The 17526-nt window shown below is 42.8% G+C and overlaps 1 protein-coding gene across 4 annotated transcripts in view; it reads right to left on the reverse strand.

Annotated features, from left to right (window-relative positions):
• Nucleotides 1–17526, reverse strand: part of nectin1b (nectin cell adhesion molecule 1b) — a 544761-nt gene that overhangs the window by 52692 nt on the left and 474543 nt on the right. The gene's annotated exons all lie outside the window — the stretch shown is intronic.

A 17526-nucleotide genomic window follows, 5' to 3' on the forward strand; every position in this document is an offset into this window, starting at 1 on the left:
GCATCCATGGGGAAGAATAAACAGTCAATGTGTCGGGCCAAGACCCTTCATAAAGTTATAAAGAAGGCAAGACAGCGACTATATTTCATTAGGAGTTTGAGGAGATTTGGAATGTCACCTAAAACACTTAACATTTCTACAGATGTACCGTGGAAAGCGTTCTGACTGCTTCCATCACTGTCTGGTGTGGGGGGCAACTGCACAGGATCGAAGTAAGCTGCAGAGAGTTGTAAAATTGGTCAATTCCATCATGGGCACAAGCCTTCCTAGTATCCAGGACATCTTCGAGGAGTGGTGCCTCAAAAAGTGAGTGTCCATTATTAAGGACTTCCAGCACCCAGGGCATGCCCTTTTCTCACTGTTACCATCAGGTAGGAGGTACAGAAGCCTGAAGGCACACACTCAGCGATTCAGGAACAGCTTCTTCCCCTCTGCCATCCGATTTCTGAATGGATATAGAAACCATGAACACTACCTCACTAATTTTTTTATTTATGTTTTGCACTACTTATTTAATTTTACTATTGATATACATATACTGTAATTCACAGTTTCTGTATTGCATTGTACTGCTGCTGTAAAGTTAACAAATTTCACAACACAAGTTGGTGATAATAAACCTGATTCTGATTTTGATTCTGATCAGGTCCTGATGAAGGGACTTGGCCCAAATCATCAACCGTTTATTCCTCTCTGTGGGTGCTGCCTGACCTGCTAAATTCCTCCAGCATTTTATAAGTGTTACTCTGAATTTCCAGCATCCACGAAATCTCTTATGTTGAAAAATATCAATGCACTTGTTTAGGAGGTGGCACCAGATGTATGTGAGATGATGAGAACTCTACAGTTAACTCCACTTCAGAAAAAGGAATAATTCTGCTATTGTTTGTCAACAACTAGTGGAGCATTTAAGACGCAGAAAAGACTTAGGTATCTGCAAACAGAGTGAAGCCAGACCTCTTTATGAGCAATCATGGGTTCCAATGCAATTTCCACATGGAAAGCCCAGAGAGAAAATGGAAAAGTCATGGAATTAGAGAGATCAATGAAACCAATTAGTCTGGATAAACAGTACCTGCCTCTCAAGGTGGAGAGTGTGGAAGGATGATGAAGTACTGATTTGAGGTTGAGGGTGAGGAGATGCACAGGAGGGTTGGAGTGGAGGAAGGGACAAAGGGTGTACATGGGATAAGAGGTCTGGAGGTGAGAAGATGCTGCAGGAGGCTAAGGGAGTGGGGGTACATAGTAAAAGGAAAGGTGTTCAGGAGAGTAAAAAATGAGGGGGTCAACACTGACATATAGGCGATGATAGATGGATGTATGGAGTGGGGTAGATGTGAAGAAGGGCACATAATGGGCTGAGGATTAATAGAGTATTGGGTAAGGAGAGCAGGTGTATGTTATGAGGGAGGGTTGATGCTGAGGAATAGACAAGTAGTTAATAATTTCCTCTCCTGCTATTAGATTTTAATTAATGCCTCCACATATAATTTATCAACCTTCCTTTTCCTATTGTACAGATGACATGATCAGTCAGCTCAGAGGATCCAACTTTCATTACCAAACACTGTTCCCCAAGTGCGTGGGATTGTGACAGGCGGAGATGGGGGCAGAAGAACATAATGAACGGAGGAACCAGTTGACTGATATATCTCCCTGATCCTGCTCTGCCATTCAATAAGATCAGTGCTGATCTGCCCCAGCTCCACCTTCCTGCTCCATTCTCCTGTCTTCTGATTGCCATTGTGGCTAAAACTCTACTGATCCCAACCATGAATGCACTCGGATTCAGGAAAGATTCCCAGAGCTGGACAGCTGGTAGAGCTGCTTCCTCACGTTCTAGTGACCCAGGTTCAATCTTGACCTTCGGTTCTGTTGGTGTGCAGTCTGGGCATCTCCCTGTGACACAGACCAGAGATTGTGGCCTGGTGGTTAATTGGCCATTGTCATTTCTCTCTGTTACTCAGGTGAGTGACTCATCATTCAACAATGAAGATTTTTGAGTCGGAGTACAGAAAGTACAGAGTACACATCCTCCTGGGTATGAGGATAAACTACATCCGGCTATGGAGCATTTGCTTTGGGTAATGAGGTTACCATTAACCACAGCTAGCACCAGGTCACCCTTAGGCAAGGTGTAGCACCTGTTAGCCTCCCTACTTGGGTTACAGTGAAGCCACACAATGCAGGTGGTGGGTGAAGCAGAAGGCAAGTTGTGAGTAACACAATCGATGGTTCCTGCTTCTCAGATGCTGAGCAGTAGATCCTTTTAATAGGACAATGGTCAGGGTCACCTGTCTTGCAAAGACACTGCATCGGAAGCAAACAAGGGGAAGCTACTTCTTGTATTTTATCCCTAGTACAACCATGGTTAATACATACACAAATGTAAAAGACAACAGCCTAAAATGGCAGCCCACTTCCAAATAGTGCGGGCACCTCGCTCGGTACGGGATATCATGTAAACAGACAGGTGAGCCCGGATCGTCATACCACTACTGTCTGTAAGAACAAGAGACTGCGAATTGCCACTTGGAATGTACGAACGCTGCACCAAGCTGGTCAGCTAGAAAACGTAAAATCAGAAATGAAGAGGCTAGAAGTCAGCATCCTAGACCTAAGTGAAATAAGATGGAAAGGCACTGGAGTATTCCAGTCAGACGACTACAAGATGATATACTCTGGTGGAGATAAACATGAAAAGGGTGTTGCAATCATCTCAGACAAAGAAACATCCAAGAGCCTGCTAGGATACTGGCATATCTCAGTCAGAATGATGCTAATCAAACTAAAAGGACAACAAAACAACATCTCTATCACCCACAATGGCAAGCTCAGAGGAAGAAATTGATGCCTTCTACCACTCCCGAGACAAAGCACTAGAAGAATGCAAATCACAAGAAGCCATCATAGTCATGGGCAACTTCAATGCAAAAGTCGGTGAGGGAAGAGAAGACCATATTGTTGGAGACCAGGGATTGGGAGAAAGAAATGAAAGAGGAGAAAAGCTTATATCATGGTGTAAAACAAACAATCAGATAATCACCAACACTTGGTTTAAACAACATCCAAGAAGGAAACGGACATGGAGAAGCCCAGATGGGAACAACAAAAATCAAATCGACTGCATAACAATCAATAACAGATTCAAAAACTCGATAACGCAATCTAAGAGCTACCCTGGAGCAGACTGTGGAAGTGACCACATTCCAGTCATTTGCAAAATGAATATAAAGATGAGAAAATTAAAGGTACCACAAAGATCAGAACCACTGGATTATCCACACTACAAAACAACCCTCATCTGAAAACAGAATACACAATCAAGGTGAAAAACCATTTTCAATTGCTGCAGGATGAAGGAGGCAAATCTTCCTGGGACATACTGAAGGAATCCATGGTCATAGCTCAAAAGAAAACCATCCCACGAAAAGAATGGAAAAGTAAGAAGAAATGGATAACTGAATATATAATACAATTGATGCAACAAAAACAGACCATCAAACCGAGAGACAGTGAATAATACAAACAACTTGATAAGACAATAAAAAGAAAATGCAGAGAAGCTAAAGACAGATGGCTAAATGAGAAATGCTCAGAGATAGAAATGCTACAAACCCATAACCCTGGAACAAAGTTGATGCACAGTAAGATTAAAGAACTAATGGGAAAATTACCTTGCTCAGCAAGTGGATGCATCAAGGCAAAAGATGACAGCTTAATTATGAACAAAGAGGAAATCCTAAACAGATGGACAGAATATATAAAAGAACTTTCTGAAGACCAAAGAGGAGAAAAACTGAATGTAAAGAAGCATCTTGAAGGACCTAGCATTCTAAAATCAGAAATTCGAGCAGCCACAAATAAAACAAAACATAACAGAGCAACTGGTCCAGACAACATTGCTTGTTGAAATGATATTGGCCTTAGAAGATTTTGGAATAGAGAAAGTAACAGAAATAGCAAATGAAATCTATGATCATGGGGAGATACCTGATGATTTAAGTAAATCAGTGTTCATCACACTCCCAAAGAAAGAGGGAGCAACAGAATGTGAGTTACATCATACAATAAGCCTGATGAGCCACGTGGCAAAAATTATTCTCAGAGTAATCATAATGAGAGCAAGACGCTGTATAAAACCAGAAATCAGTAAAGAACAATGCGGCTTTGTGGAAAACAATGGAAACAAAAATGCAATTTTCATGCTACGGATGATCTGTGAATGAGCCATCCAGGTACAAAAAGACATCTATCTATGTTTCATCGACTATACAAAAGCTTTTGACACTGTCAGATAGCAAGATCTTCTGGAAATGCTTCAAGATCTTGACATAGATGGGAAAGATATATGTTTCTTAAGAAACTTATACTGGGACCAGACAGCATCCATCAGAACAGAAGGAGAAGTGAGTGAGTATGTGAATATCATGAGAGGAGTCAGGCAAGGTTGTGACTTTTCGCCAGACTTACTCAACCTGTATAGTGAAAATATCTTGAGAAGTATCAAAGACATCAAAGGATTCACAATTGGAGGCCATAATATAAATAACATCAGATATGCTGATGACATCATACTAATAGCTGACTCAGAAACAAAACTTCAAGAACTACTCACTATAGTGGCAGCAGAAAGTAATCGCAGAGGCCTCTCAATCAACACCAGGAAGACAGAAAGCATGGTCATCTCCAGAAAGACAAACATCCCACAATGTGTGATCAAGATCAGAAATACAAACATCAAACAAGTCAACAAATTCAGATATCTTGGCAGCCTCATAACAAGTAATGGCAGGTGCAACACAGATATCAAATACAGAATAGCAACGGCGAAAGAGGCTTTCAAAAAATGAAGTAACACACATCAAAGTTGCTGGTGAACGCAGCAGGCCAGGCAGCATCTCTAGGAAGAGGTACAGTCGACGTTTCAGGCCGAGACCCTTCGTCAGGACTAACTGAAAGAAGAGCTAGTAAGAGATTTGAAAGTGGGAGGGGAGGGGGAGATTGGAAATAATAGAAGAAGACAGGAGGGGGAGGGTTGGAGCCAAGAGCTGGACAGTTGCTTGGCAAAAGGGATATGAGAGGATCATGGGACAGGAGGCCCAGGGAGAAGGAAAAGGGGGAGGGGGGAAAAACCCAGAGGATGGGCAAGGGGTATAGTCAGAGGGACAGAGGGAGAAAAAGGAGAGAGAAATCTGTGTATATAAATAAATAACGGATGGGGTATGAGGGGGAGGTGGGGCATTAGAAAAAGTTTGAGAAGTCAATGTTCATGCCATCAGGTTGGAGGCTACCCAGATGGAATATAAGGTGTTGTTCCTTCAACCTGAGTGTGGCTTCATCTTGACAGTACAGGAGGCCGTGGATAGACCTATCAGAATGGGAATGGGACGTGGAATTAAAATGTGTGGCCACCGGGAGATCCTGCTTTCTCTGGCGGACAGAGTGTAGGTGTTCAGCGAAATGATCTCCCAGTCTGCGTCGGGTCTCACCAATATATAGAAGGCCACATCGGGAGCACCGGACGCAGTATATCACCCCAGCCGACTCACAGGTGAAGTGTTGCTCACCTGGAAGGGCTGTTTAGGGCCCTGAATGGTGGTGAGGGAGGAAGTGTAAGGGCATGTGTAGCACTTGTTCCGCTTACAAGGATGAGTGCCAGGAGGGAGATCAGTGGGGAAGTTTCTGTGCTGTATGTCTCTATTACTCAGTCCTGCATGTGTCACCCCTTATTCTGGAATGATAAGGCCCCATTTCTCAACTGCTCAGCTAGAGGAATACAGTCCTGCTGAGCTCGTCAAAAATTAAATTGGTTTCAGTGAGATAACTTCTCATTCTTCTTATCTACAGAAAATATAAACCCAATCTACCCAATCTTTGCTGTAGGACATTCCATCTGGTGGTACCGACCTCTGCTCAGTTTGTGCTATTATATGCAGCCTCCGCTGTTCATGGGGATTAATGAATACCAATGCAGAGTTACTAACTGTGTGTCTGTCTCAGAGTAAAATATTCACTTTTCAGAACTGAACTGTATAACTGCAAGATTCATGAGAGTTAAAACAGAAAATCCTGTTTCTGCTTGCAAAATCTTTCTTAATATTGATTTATCCTTGTTGAGAAGTAGGTTCTTCAGATTCACGCTGCATAGGGGACAAACATCCATCAGTGCTCTTTATCAATACTACAATAACACTAACTTGCATTTTCAAACCAGTTTTCCTGTGATAAAATTGCCTTGGGCACTTCACGGACGGTATTATTAAATAAAATTTAACTCTGAGGTGTGTAAGGAGACATGAAGTCCATTGGCCAGCAGCCTGGACAGGAGGATAGGCTTCAAGAGGATTGTAAAGTGAGAAAGGGCAAGGGAGACAGAGGGGGTTAGACTGAATGCCAGGGATAGACCTGAGGCAACTGAAGGCACATCAGCCAATGTTGGTGTGATCAAAATGAAAGATGAGCAAGAGGCTAGAAAAGGAAGAGCACAGACTTCTGGGTAGATAGTCATTTGGAGAAAGAGTCAGGAATTATGACAATTAACCCATGATGACCGTTCAGTGGGGCAGGTTGTTGAGCTTCTGCCTCACAACTTCAATGACTCATCTGTTGTGCTTATTTGTGTGAAGTTTGCATGTCCTTGCAGTGATGTGTGGATTTCCAATGGGTGCTCCAGTTCTCTCCCCCATTTCAAAGACACGCTGACAGGTTAATTGGCGAAAGTAAATTGCCTCTACTGTAGGCGGGTGGCAGGAGAATCAGAGGCTGCTGGTGCACGCGTGAGATCGAACGGATTGCAGGAAGATAGGTGGGGAAGTGAGACTGATGGGGTTTACAGATACTGGCATTGACTCAATGTGCTGATCAACCCCTTTCAATGACATTGAAAAAAAACAGGAATATGAGAACTCACTCTCTTCAAGAGGCTTCAGGTAATTCACACTCAAGTAATTCAGGAACAGCTTCTTCCCTTCACCATCAAACTTCTGAATGGTCAACGAACCCATGAACACCACATCATTATTATACACGTACTTATTTATACATATATATAATTCTTATTGTAACTTATAGAAAATTATTATGCACTGCACTGTATGGCTGCCACAAAACAACAGATTTTATGACATGTGTCACTTACAATAAACTTGATTCTGATTCAAAGTAAATTTATTATCAGCGTGGATACCAATCTTCTGTCATTGCTATAGGTGTTGATGTCTCGCTATTGAACCATAGAATCAGCCAACAGAAAAACAGGCCCTTTCAGCCCACTTCGTTTACAATGACCATGGTGCCTATCCATCCTAGTCCAATTTGCCCACATTAGGCCTATATCCATCTGTGCTTTTGCTATCCAGGTAACTGTCCAAATGTTTTTTTTTTCCCCAAAGTTGTAATTTTATCTGTTTCTAACACCTCTCTGGGATCTCGTTTGGGATAACCACTACTCTGTATGAAAATCTTGCTCCTCAGATCTCCATTAAGTTTCTTCCCTCTTACCTTAAAACTTTGCACTGAAGTTCTAGTCCCCCCTCCCCATACTGGGACAAAGATTCAGACTACCTATCTTGTCTATACCCCTCATAATTTTATAGATGTCTATAAGGCTCCTCAGGCTCCTCTGTTCCAATGAAAATAAACCCAGCTTATCGAATCTCTCCTTCTAATTACACCCTCCATTCCAGGTGACACCCTGGTGAATGTCTTCTGCATTCTCGTTATTGCTACCACATCCTACTGAACCATATCGATCGAATGCGAGAATGTGGCAAGCGTGCGTGCAGCTGATTGATCGTGTGCTGGTTCAATTCGGCCTCCTTTGCGTGGAAGGCTCTCTCTTTTTGCGTGGACTTTTGAGCGCACACATTTTTACCTTGGTGGACCCTGTTGATCGCTCCCGCACTGTAGGTTGCCCAGTGTGTACCATGGCTAACATAATTCAGTAAAAATGTTTAATCCTACTACTCTGTTGTCAGTCTTGCTCCTCGCATATATAACACCCTGTTGACCAGAATGTTGACCAGAAATGTACACAATAAGTGTGGTCTAACCAATATTTTGTAACACTGAAGTAATATTCTGCTCAATTCCAAATGTTATTAGATGTCTTGAAGTCTACACTGTGCTTCCAGAGAGAACAACCACTTTCCTGACTCGATAATTTCATAAATTTTCCAATTCATCGCTAGAAAGAGACAGATTCTCAGTTGAAGACTCTGTGAAACTTTGTGAAATTTAGTTAGTAGTCACTCTCCTTGTCAAACAGATAGTGTCTCGCTCACAGCCCCAGGACCAAGTCCTATCCCAGCTCCACGCTGGAAGGGCGATATATCAAGGTGTTGGTAAATCTGATTCCTTTCAGATTACCAGCTTCCCTGCACCAATAGAGATACAAGTAACAACATCAGCAATTTATCAAGAGCAAAGAGCATGAAATTGAGTCTTAACTTCTAATAAGTCAGCTTTTATTTGAAACTGTACCAGCAAAAAGTTACAAGTGGTCCTCTCTAAGCTGTCTGTGGAAAGTGTAAAAAATTGGAGTGGTCTGCATTAATTCTTGCTGCCTAGCCACTCAGGTCATTTAAAGATGAGCAGGCTGGAAATCATTGGGACAGAGACTTTCCGAAAGGCACTCAATTAAATAAAGCAACACAGAATTGAATGGTTATTACTGGGAAGCATCGACAGGGCAGCAATGATTGGGTACCTGCATTGTAAGGCAGGCAAACACCAGGAAATCTGCAGATGCTGGAATTTCAAGCAACGCACATAAAAGTTGCTGGTGAACGCAGCAGGCCAGGCAGCAACTCTAGGAAGAGGTACAGTCGACGTTTCGGGCCGAGACCCTTCGTCAGGACTCTATTTAAACTTCTTCAGTGTAGGCATCACCGGAAGAGGTTTCACAGTAGTGAATTTAAAAATGCAAACATGAGGAAATCTGCAGATGCTGGAATTTCAAGCAACACACATCAAAGTTGCTGGTGAATGCAGCAGGCCAGGCAGCATCTCTAGGAAGAGGTGCAGTCGATGTTTCGGGCCGAGACCCTTCGTCAGGAACTGCCTGACAACCTTCGTCAGTTTTGGTTTCAGAACTCCTTGAGATTCTGTAGGATGCTACAGTGATCAGAAAGTCCAACTTCTCTTTTGCAAACCTATGAATATTGAGAAGACAGAATACTGCAGCTGCTGGAAACCGCAGTCATCAAAGACTCCGACAAATTTCTACAGGTGGACCGTGGATTGCATCACAGTCTGGAACGGAGGCTCCAATGTGCAGAATCAAAAGAGGCTGCAGAGGACTGTAGACTCAGCCAGACCCGGTACGGCACTATCCTCTCCAACACTGAGGACAGCTTCAAAAGACAGTGCCTGAAGAAGGTGGCATCCAATGCTCAAGGAACCTCACCATCTGGAACATGCACTCTTCTCGTAGTTGCCATCTGCGAGGTGGTGCAGGAGCATGAAGATCCACACTCAATGTTTTGAGAACAGCTTCTTCTCCTCTGCCATCAGATTTCTGAATGGTCCATGAATCCATGAACACTGCCTTCCTATTCCTCTATTGCACTATTCATTTATTTGTCTTTTTGTAACTTATAGTAACTTCTATGTCTTGCATGGTACTGCTGCCACAAAAACAACACATTTCACAACATATGTCAGTGATAACAAAAATGATTCTAATTCTGATTTTGGACACTGGAAGGAAATGGACAATCGATGTTTTGGGTCGAGACCCTAAACATCGAGACTGGCTGTTTCCCTCCACAGGTGAGATTCTCAGACAGCTTGTTTATTTTTGCTATGAAATGATTTTGGTTAGATCAAAGACAGCATCACTTGCCTGAATATACCCCACTGGACACAGAGCCCCAGAAAGGCCTAATTCTGCTCCTATATCTTATGGTGTAATGAACCAGTTTTTCAATCACACCATTTCAGAGATCTAGGTAGCAGAGAAGTTTAGTTGTGATTATGTATACATTCATTAGCACTGAACTTATCTATATTTATCTCCATTACTATTGACTCCTGCTTTTCTTATGCATTGTTTGAGATCTAGACATCATTGTTAAAACCAGCATTTATTGTCTATTCCCAATTATCCTTCAGAAAGTGGTGATGAGCCACCTTCCTGAATCACTGAGGTCCTATAAAGGTATTTCCACAGTGATTTAGAAAGGTATTCCAAGATTTAGGCCCGCTCACAATGAAGAACCAGTATTATATTTTCATGTCAGGATGGTGATTTACAAGGTGATCTGTAGGTGGCGGTGTTCTCATGCAACAGCTATTCTCGTTGGATAAGGTTATGGGTTTGGGAGGGTGTTATTCAATTATTTTAGTACATTTTGTCATTGATACACACTGCATAGTCTGTGCACAACTGTTGGAGGGAATAAACATTTGAGATGGGAATGAGATACCTGTCACTTGGGCTGTTGAGCTTGAGAGTTGTTGGAACCTTACTCATCCATGTAAGTAGCTAATATTCCGTCTTGCTCCTAAGCTGTGCCCTGAAGGTAATTGAAAGGCTTTGGAGTGTCAGGAAGTCAGTCATATGCCACCTCTGGGCTACTCTTACAGCTCCACACAGCATTTAGACAGCTGGTTTAGTTGAGTCTCTGGTCACTGGAAATGCTCCAGGGTATTCAAGCTAGGTAACCCGGCAACAGTAATGTGGATAGGTGGCTAGAATCTCTTGAAGATGGCCATTACTGGTGAAGTAAACATTCAGCTCATGCCTGCATGTTGTCTGTGCGGTCATGGGCTGCTTCATTTGCTGAGAACTTATGAATGTGCAATTATGAGTGAACATCCCCACCTTTGACGGTATTGCAGAAATAAGGTCTTTGAGGAAGCTGTCCTGAGGAACTCCTGCAATTATGTCTTGCAGCGGGTATGATTGACCTCCAGTTGCACAACTAACTTCCTATGTATGAGGTATGACTCAAAGCGGTACTTTTCCCCAGATACGGGGCGCCACGGTGCTGTAGCGGTTGGCGTGACACTATTACAGCTTGAGGGGTCAGACTTCAGAGTACAGAGTTCATTTCTGACACTCTCTGTAAGAAGCTTGTATGTTCCTTCCCATGAGCACATGGGTTGCCTCCGGGTGCTCCGGTTTCCTCCCACAGTCCAAAGATGTACCGGTTAGTAGGTTAATTGGCATTGTAAACTGTCCTGTGATTGGGCTGATGTTAGATAGATGGTTAGGCCAGGTGGGCCTGTTCCACGCTGTATCTCTAAATAAAATAAAATACCTATTGACTTGGGAAGGATGTAGAAGCTGTAGAGAGAGGGTTCAGAGGAGGTTTACCAGGACCCTGCTTCGATTAGAGAGCATGTCTTATGAAGGTCAACTGAGTGAGCTGGGGCTTTTCTCTCTGGAGCAAAAGAGAATGAGGGGTGACTTGATAAGAGCTGTACAAAATGATAAGAGGCATAGATCGAGTGGACAGCCAGAGACTTTCGCCCAGATGAATGTCTTTTCACACAGCGATTGGTAATTGTGTGAAGCGCCCTGCCAGGTTTGGTGGTCGAGGCAGATACATTAGGGGCATTTAAGAAACTCTTAGTTAGGCACATGGATGATAGAAAAATGGAAAACTATGTAGAAAAGAGGGGTTATATTGATCTTAGAGTAGGTTAAAAGGTCGGCACAACACTGTGGATTCAGGGGCTTGAGTGTTCTATATTCTACGTTCTATGACTTCAATATTACCAGGGAGCCTTGGTATCATACTTGGTTGAATTCTATCTAGGTGTCACGGGCACTCTTACCTTATCTCTGAAATTTAGCTCACAGGTACGTGTTTTGATCAATGCCTGATGAGGTCTCGAGCCAAGGGATCTGGCTGAAACCCAAAGTGGGCATTGTAAACCAATTACTAGGCAGTAGGTGCCTCTTAATAGCATTGTTTCTAAGACTTCCCATTCCTCTGTTGATGATTGAGAGTAGCCTAATGAGGGAGCAATTAGCCAGAATTGATAATCTGTTAATCAGTTTCACTGTTTCCAGTGCCTGTGTTAATTTATATATTAGTCTACTTGCCTGTGTTAACTTGTACCAGTGTTTCTCCATGGTTTGTATCTGTCTCTGTTTAACCGTCTGCATTTATCCATTCTTTTGTCCACCTATGCTTGTGTTAAGCTGCAAATATGCTTGCGTGTGCCTGTACTTCGTGGCATCTGCGTATGTGCGTGCTCGTGTTCTGCCTTTCCTCAAATGCATTTCTCTGTCCCTGAAATTTTGCCTTTGTAAGGAAAGAGTTAAGGTTGATTTGTTCTTGGTATGTGCATAAATATATAACACAAAATGGAAGATTGTAAGACAAAATGGTGTCAGTTTGGAATGTGCTAATGGACAGAAGATGTGCATGGGTGCACACTGTCAGGATTAGATACTGCTGGAGAATCTTTTGTTCCTTGCAGACTTGCTCTCTCTGTTTCGAAGTTATGTGCCCAGGGTCATGGGAGATAAGAAGGTACAGGCTGGTACCATGAGGGGAGTGAATGGGGTGAAATTTGTGTCAGATTTTTGAAAGGCACAAAAAATGGACACTTTCTTGGTTCAAATGGGATTCTTCACTTAGCCTGGATCGCAATTAAGTGCCACGAGCACGAGACAAAGATATTGAGGGGGGGGTGGGGAGGGAGGGGGAGAGGCAGCGATCAGATACTTGCAATTCCCTCCGGTGGTATATTGTGTAGCTCGACTTAGTAATTGGTTAATAAGTATTATTTTGTCTCTTTTACTACTTCATTAACCATTTAATTTTTAAATAAATTTACTCTAGTAATTTCTTGTAACCTTGAATACATGTACAGTGTCACTTTTGTTTGTTGATACCTTTTGCTGCTAACTCAGAAAAGAACAAGGGATGAATTTAATAATATTTTTGTTACAGCCTCTCTAGGTCAACACTAGTAATAAACAAGTAAGCAAACACAGAGACTGGCTTTGGAGTCTTGGATTTTGCTGACAGTCACCCAAGTTATACACAGGAAAGATGAAATGTTTGGTTTCAGGCTGCCTACTCACACTGGATGCTGTGCAACATCTCTACACAGTGCCCTGCCTGACTAATCTTTATGTTTCTATAATTAAAAATAGCTCGTAAAGACAATTGTCACTGAAGAGATTAGTGTATGTAAGTAATTAATTACAAAATTCTACAAGCAATGATCTTACCCCATCCTATGGTCCACCATCTCTCATCGATCCTTTTGATTCAACACCACACTGTTAACCCTTTCATCTCAGAAACACTTATTATCTTACTTTTTCCTGTAAGGTGGTGCCGCATACAACGCAGCAGCCTCTCAGGGGCCAACCAAAGTTTTTCTTTGTGAAATTTGTTTTTTACGATCTAAAGACAATCCTATCCAAGAAAATCAGGTACTGCAGGGCTATTCCATCAGGGAGCTGTTTGTTGATCAGAATAACTGGACTGGTGTTGGCGGCAAAGCCGGTCGAGGTGTAAAAGGGGTCGGCCAAAGTGTCTAAGGGGCTGGTCGGATATCAGAGGAGCAAAGCGGAATATCAGAGAAGCTGCCAGTGTATCAGAGGAGCTGGTTTGGGTATGGAGGAGGTGACCTGGCTGCAGACCGTGTCGCTGCCCGTTACTTGGACATTGGAGTTGGTTCAGTATAACTGTGGGAGATTGTCTCAGACATTTCACTTGTGATTGCAAGACTCTGTTGAACAGAGATAATGTAAGTTGCCACAGGCAACTGGTGGAGGGGTGGGAGCTGTGTAGCCTCAGTTGTGGTGAGAACTAGGCCTCAAACCTCAGGCTTGCCTGCTGCTGCAGACCAGGTGAGAGATGCGGAAGTGCTACAGTGTGGTTGAGCTCAGCTGGGGGCTGGACTCTCCTGTCAGTGCTGTCCTCCTGTGATCGAGCGGAGGAATGACAGGTTGGATTGCTTGCGTCTGTACACTGCCGGGAGACTGTACCGTCGATTGTTGGACATTGTCGCTCAGGGCCTTACTATTATTTTTTTTGAGTGAATATGCTTCTTTGCCCGATACTTTGAATTATGTTACTCGCTATTTTTGAATGTTTTGCACTTGGGCCCAGAGGAATGCTGTTTTGTTCAGCTGTATCTATGTATGGTTTCAATGATAATTAAACTTGATTTGATTTTACACTTACATCCTGTTGAGTGATAAGATGGATTCTTGATCTCTCAGTATATCTACTCTGCCAAAGCCTTGCACCTTATGTATCGGTTTACGCTGCACTTCCTCTGCAACTTAAACACGATCTTCTGCACTCTGTTATTGCTTTTCCCTTGTACTATCTCAATGTACTGATGTGATTAAATGATCTGTATGGATGGCATGCAAAACAAACTTTTTTCCCATGTGACAACAATAAATCAGTTTACAAGTTTAGCAATTTTTATACACTACTGGCCTTTTTGTATTGTGGTCTAGCTCAGGATAGAAGTTAGGGGAGGGAATACTATATATATCAGGAAAAACTCCTGACAGCCCCACGCTGCTTGGGACTCCCTGGTAGAAGGGAGGCGAGCAGGGATTGGTGGGAAGGTAGTGAGAAGGGGATGGTGATAAAGCTGGATGTACCACTCTCTTTAATGCCTTTGGGCTCCATATCTAAGAAATGACGTGCTGGCACTGAAGAGAGTCCTGATGTTTATGAGAGTAATCACGGGAACTAAAGGGTTAACATTTTTGGGGTGCTTGATGGCTCTGGGCCTGTACTCACTGGAGTTTAGAAGAATAAAGAGGGATTTCACTGAATCCTCCCAACGTGCCGGGTGCCACAGTAGTGGAGCGGTTATCGTAATGATTTACAGCACCAGCGTTCGGGGTTTTATTTCTGCCGTTGTCTGTACGTTCTCCTCGTGTTTCCTCTGCGTGCTCCGATTTTCTCCCACATTCCAAAGAATCAAGGGTTACTAAGTTGAGGGCATGCTATGTTGGTGTCAGAAGCATGGCGACATTTGCGGATTGCGCCCAGCACATCCTCAGACTGTATTGGTTGTTGACATAAACAACTGTATGTTTTGATGTACATGTGAAAAATAAAGCTAATCTTTATCTTTAAGTATACTGGCCAGGATGGTGGCAGAGCAGAGATAGCTGAAGTTTCTGGGAATAGTTCGCAAGGCCCAGGATAGATACAGTATGTCCCACAGAAGAAGAAGTTCTCAAATGGCAGGGATAGGGACTGTGGCTGACAAAGGAAGTTAACAACTGCATTAAAGCCAAGGAAAGGTCATATAAGGTAGCAAAAGTGAGTGGGAAGTTGGATGATTGGGAAGCTTTTAAAATCCAACAAAAGGCAACTAAAAAGTTATGAGAAGGAAAGAGACGAACTATGAGGGCAAGCTAGCCAATAATATAAAGCAGGATACAAAAAGTTTTTTTTTAGTTATATAAAGAGTAAAAGGGAGGTGAGAGTTGATATTGGATCACTGGAAAATGATGCTGGTGAGGTAGTAATGAGAGACAAAGAAATGACAGCTGAACTTAATGGGTACTTTGCATCTGTCTTCACTGTGGAAGACACAAGCTGTATGCCAGAGGTCCATGAGTGTCAGGGAGCAGGAGTGAGTGCCATTGCTATTACAAAGGAAGAATTGCTTGGCAAACTCAAAGGTCTTAAGGTGGATAAGTCACCTGGCCCAGATGGACTACATCCCAGAGTCCTGAGAGAGGTTGCTGAAGAGATAACAGATGCATTGGTCATGATCTTTCAAGGATCACTTGATTCTGGCATGGTTCCAGAGGACTGGAAGATTGCAAATGTCACTCCACTCTTTAAGATGGGAGGAAGGCAAAAGAAAGGAAATTATAAGCCAGTTAGCCTAACCTCAGTGGTTGGGAAAGTGTTGGAATCTATTATTAAGGATGAGGTTTCAAGGTACTTGGAGACGAGTGATAAAATAAGTCAAAGTCAGCATAGTTTCTGCAAAGGGAAATCTTGCCTGACAAATCTGTTAGAGTTCTTTGAGGAAGTAACAAGCGGGTTGGACAAAGGAGAGCAGGGGATGTCATTTACTTGGATTTTCAGAAGGCATTTGATAAGGTGCCACACATGAGGCTGCCTAACAAGATAAAATCCTATGGTGTTACAGGAAAGAGACTGGCATGGATAAAGGAATGGCTGACAGGCAGGAGACAGTAAGTGGGAATAAAGGGGCCTTTTCTGGTTGACTGCTAGTGACTAGTGGTGTTCCTCAGGGGTCAGTATTGGGACCACTACTTTTCACATTGTTTGTCAGTGATTTAGACAGTGGTATTGATGGCTTTGTGGCAAAGTTTGTAGATGATACGAAGACAGGCGGAGGCGTAGTTACTGCTGAGAAAGAAATGTGACTGCAGTAAGACTTGGACAAATCGGAAGAATGGGCAAAAAAGTGGCAGATGGAATACAGTATTGGGAAATGTATGATAATACATTTTGGTAAAAGGAACAATAGTGTGGACTATTATCTAAATGGGGAGAAGATTCAAACATCAGAGGTGCAGAGAGAATTAGGAGCCCTCGTGCAAGACTCCCAGAAGGTTAATTTACAGGTTGAGTCTGTGGTAAAGAAGGCAAATGCAATGTTGGCATTTATATCAAGACGAATAGAATATAAAAGCAAGGAGATAATGCTGAGCCTTTATAAGACACTAATTAGGCTGCACTTGGAGTATTATCAACAGTTTTGGGCCCCATTTCTCAGAAAGGATGTGTTGTCATTGGAGAGAGTCCAGAGTATGTTCACGAGAATGATTCTGGGAATGAAGGGGTTAACATATGAAGAGCGTTTGGCAGCTTTGGGCCTGTACTCACTGGAATTTAGAAAAATGCGAGGGGATCTCATTGTAACCTACTGAATGTTGAAAGGACTAGGTAGGGTGGATGTAGAGAAGATGTTTCCTGTGGCAGGAGGTATCCAAAACTAGAGGGCACAGCCTCAAAATTGAGGGGCAACCTTTTAGAACAGAGGTAAGGAGGATTTTTTTTTTAGCCAGAGCGTAGTGAATGTGTGGAGTGCTCTGCCACAGACTGTGGTGGAGGCCAAGTCCGTGGGTATATTTAAGGAGGAAGTTGATAGTTTCCTGATTGGTCAGAGCAGCAAGGGATATGGTGAGAAGGCAGGTGTATGGGGTTGAGTGGGATCTGGGATCAGCCATGATGGAATGGCAGAGCAGACCTAATGGGCTGAATGGCCTAATTCTGCTCCCATGTCTTATGGTCTAAATCTTTAAAAGTATATTGAATGGCCCAGATAGAGTAGACTTGGAGAGGATGTTTCCAATATTGGGAGAATCTAGGACCAAAGGGCACAGCCTCAGAATAGAAAGACATCCCTCTAGAACAAAGATTTAGAATTTCTTTAGCCAAAGGATAATTCATTGCCACCGTTGGCTGAGGAGGCCAAGTCATTGGGTATATTTAAAGCAGAGTTTTATAGGTTCGATTAGTAAGAACATCAAAGGCTATGGTGAGAAGGCAGGATTATAGGTTGTGAGGGATAATAAATCAGCCATGATGGAAT

Source organism: Mobula hypostoma, chromosome X2 (genome assembly GCF_963921235.1).
Source record: "Mobula hypostoma chromosome X2, sMobHyp1.1, whole genome shotgun sequence".
Taxonomy (NCBI): domain Eukaryota; kingdom Metazoa; phylum Chordata; class Chondrichthyes; order Myliobatiformes; family Myliobatidae; genus Mobula; species Mobula hypostoma.